Source organism: Benincasa hispida, chromosome 12, assembly GCF_027475165.1.
Source record: "Benincasa hispida cultivar pf3 chromosome 12, pf3_genome.v1.1, whole genome shotgun sequence".
NCBI lineage: Eukaryota > Viridiplantae > Streptophyta > Magnoliopsida > Cucurbitales > Cucurbitaceae > Benincasa > Benincasa hispida.
Genome location: NC_143489.1, coordinates 73,553,155 through 73,557,120, shown reverse-complemented (window position 1 = coordinate 73,557,120; position 3,966 = coordinate 73,553,155). Strand labels below are relative to the sequence as shown.

Genomic DNA, 3,966 nt, shown 5'->3' with positions numbered 1-3,966 from the left:
ATTCTTCAGAAAAGGGGTTCACCGATTTTACAATCCTTTATTCCACAAGTTCATGCCTCTGTCCATACTTTTCCTTTTCATTTTAAGGCGGAGCAAGAGAAGAGTAGTAGCGTCAGAGATCACTTAGGGAAACTCGAGAGAGAACCTTGGGGCATAGAAGCAGAGAGCGGGCCGACTCTCGCGAGAGCGAGATTATCTTTTGAGCACGAGTAGAAAAACAGTGTAAACACCTGGCAGCAAGAGATTACTACCAGGCTCTTTATTCTATACTTGCATTATTATTTTGTACTTCATCTTCATATTTATATAATGAAAGATCTATTTCTACATCTGTTCACTCTCTTAATATGCATGAGTAGCTAAACTAGTCGAATGGGTTGAGAAGAACTAAGCTAACATGACCTAGGAAGTTCATTGCTTGCGATTGTCTTATTTTATGTTGTGCAAAATACCCTTTAGAGTTACTCGAGAGAGAGTCTAAAGAAAGAACCTAATGACTCGAGAGAGCTAGGTTAGAATCTGGACTTGAAAGAGCAAGATTAGATTGCATAAACAAGAGATAGGGACTTAGAGATAAGCTCTATTTGTCAACTTGCATCGCAGGCATCCTAGAGATAGGAATGATATTATGTGGTCGTCTTATTTGTATGAGTGCTATCCTGTCATCGCATAAATAAGAATAGAGGCTTATGTGTAGGTCCTATAGACTTATCGTATATATCACATGCGTTCTAGTATTAGAAGTCGTAGCATTCGCATCGAGAGATGGTTTACTATTATATGCATGTGTATGATCACAAAGCATGAACGCATTCTAGGAAGTGTTAGCCGAAACCTTCTCAACCTGTTCACCGCATCTCCCATTTACCAACTCTTTTCAAATTCCGCCGCATTTGTTATTTATTTTTCATCAACGCAAACAACAAACCCAATGACTTATTTATTGATACGCTTACCGCAAATGCTTTCATAAAAATTACCAATGCAATCTGTTTTCATAAGTCCCTGTGTTCGACCCTGGACTTACCAGGAAACTCAGAGGAATTTACACTTAGATTCCGGTGGGGAAACTTGAGTGCACAACGAAATTTCATCAACGAATATCAATCACATTTCCACTTCATAAAACCAAACATCAAGTTTTTGGCACTGTTACCGGGGACTTCGGCAAAATAGTTTGCTAACGGTAATTTTTCTGATTTCTTTGCAGACTCTCAATCTCTGGCAAATTATGACATGATGATTGAGAGAATATTTAGAAGGAGATTGAGAGACTGCCAACAGCACCCACAATCAGATGAAGAATAGATGGCGGAGCAGCCTGAAAATGGAGTACCAAATGATAACAATGTCATGGAAAATCCTATTCTGTTGGCAAACAATCGCAATAGACCCACTAGGGACTATGCATCGCCAAACCTCTATGATTTCTCTCCAGGAATCATGAGGCCTACCTTCGACGGAAGCAGATTTGTGATGAAATCGGTGATGCTGCAGATGATCCAGACTGCAGGTCAATTTGGAAGAAGGCGTGGTGAGGACCCGCACGCCCACCTCCGAAGTTTTATTGAAATCTGCAGTACTTTTGTATTCCCGAACATCTCTGCCGAAGAAGTTTGATTAACATTGTTCCCATTTTCTCTTTGTGATCAGGATAGGAAATGGAAATATTCTCTCGAGCCGGGAGAGATCACTTATTGGGAGTAGGTAGTGGAGAAATTTATGAAGAAGTATTTTCCACCCATCGAAAACGCCAGACGAAGGAAACTTATTACAAATTTTGAACAAGACATGGACGAATCGTTCAGTGATGCCTGGGCGAGGTTTAAGAGGTTGCTCCGGGACTGTCCGCATAATGGGTTGCTAGACTGCCTTCAAATGAAGATTTTCTTTCATGGTTTGAATCTCGCTTCGCAGACCGCTGCCAATGCGACAGCTACTGGTGGTCTGCTTGATAAAACATATGACGAGGCGAAGAATATCCTGGATCGCATCACTAAGAACCATGAAGATTAGAGAGAGAGTGACCAGAGATTGAGACTCAAAGATACTGACACAAATAACGGTGTTATTGCTTCATTACAAAACCAGATGACCGCAATGATGAATTTAATTCAAGGAATTACAATCAGCAGCCTAACACCGCAAACTGGGCAAATCAACGTAATCAGTCAACTTAGTCTTAAGATAGTCACCTCATGAAATATTGTGACTTGCAGTGATAGGCATGCGATGGAAGATTGCCCGAAAAATCCACAATCTGTATACTTTGTAAAGAATAACCCTCTTTCGAACACCTATAACCCCGGGTGGAGGAACCACCCCAATTTTGCTTGGAAGAATCAACAACAAAATTTCCAACCTGTGGCGCAAAAAGAAGGGCCATCAGGATTCTTCCTTCGCAACAACGGTCAACCGAGCAATCAAGCAAGTAGCTCACAACCACCACAATCCTCTTCTTTGGAGAGCCTATTGAAGTAATACATAGAGAAAAATGAAATCGTGCTTCAAAATCAGGCTACATCCATCCGCAATATCAAATTACAGATGGGCCAGATTGAGAGTGAGCTGAAGAGTAGACCGCAAGGGGCTTTACCAAGTTCAACTGAACTTCCACGCAATCTAGGGGGACAGGTAAAAAGCAATGTCAGGTTGTGACATTGCGCAGTGAGAAGACTGTGGAGGGAGAAAAGAAGAAGCTTAATAGAACAACTTCCATTGCGGCTGAACCTATGATTGCGGTGATGCAAGATGAAGAAAAAGAAGAAAAAGCAGTAGAACCGGAGGTTGCGTCAACCTCAAAGCTAACTGAAACTAGAACCGTGAAAGTTCAGTTACCCCATTTCCCACAGAGACTAAGGAAGAAAAAGAACGAAGAGGTACAGTACCAACGCTTCTTATCTATGTTAAAGTAATTACATGTTAACATTCCTTTCAGTGAAGCGATTGAGGAAATGCCTGCCTACACTATGTTTCTGAAGGATATGGTAACTAAGAAGAGGGGAGCTGGGAAATTTTCCACGGTGGTGTTAACACAAAGTTTCAAATTAATAATTCCACCGAAGATGAGTGATCCTGAGAGCTTTACCATTACTTACTCCATAGAAGGACTGTACATCGGGCAAGCCCTGTGTGACCTGGGAGCCAGCATAAATTTGATGCCTCTGTCAATCTTTAGACAATTGAATGTGAGGCAACTTGTGCCCACAACAGTGACTCTCCAACTGGTCGACAGATCTCTGGTTCATCCAGAAAGAAAGGTGAAGGATGTTCTGATAACAATTGACAAATTTATCTTGCCAGCTGACTTCATCATTTTAGACTATGAGGCCGACAAAGATATGCCCATCATTCTGGGGCAACCTTTTTTATCAATGGGTCATGCTCAAATTGATGTGCATAAAGAGGAAATCACTTTGAGTATCAACGGACAGAAGCTCAAGTTTAATATAATTTGTGCCATGAAGTTTCCAAATGAAGAAGTCCTACATGACTTTGATGATGACCAAAATTCAATTGAAAAAGAAAAGTTTGATGAAGAGAATGAAGAAGAGGATGTCAGCACATCCGTTGCTGCCTGTAATGCGATCACAACAAAAAAAAAATAAGGAAGAAAAAATGATCGCAAAGCAAGAAGTAGAGCCAACATAAAAAGAAGAACGAAAAACAACACAACCTTCCCTAGTGGAGCCACCAACACTTGAATTGAAGACCCTAGCAACCCATCTAAAGTACGCATTTTTGGGGCAGAATGAAAAGCTGCCAGTTATCATTTCCTCTGTGCTCAACGAAGATCAGAAGAATGCATTGATGTGCTGTCTCGAAAGCATGTGCGAGCAATTGGCTGGATGCTCACTGAAATCAGAGGAATTAGCCCTGCGTATTGCATGCACCGCAGTCGTCTTGAAGATGCCACAAAGTAACAATTGAACATCAACGCAAACTCAACCCTGCGATGAAAGAGGT

General features: G+C 41.3%; 1 non-coding gene across 1 annotated transcript; it reads right to left on the bottom strand.

Annotated features, from left to right (window-relative positions):
• Positions 1–1,755: 1,755 nt before the first annotated feature.
• LOC120068656 (small nucleolar RNA R71) lies at positions 1,756–1,862 on the bottom strand. The gene has a single exon (XR_005479292.1). It is a non-coding gene; the product is annotated as a small nucleolar RNA R71 (small nucleolar RNA).
• Positions 1,863–3,966: the final 2,104 nt, after the last annotated feature.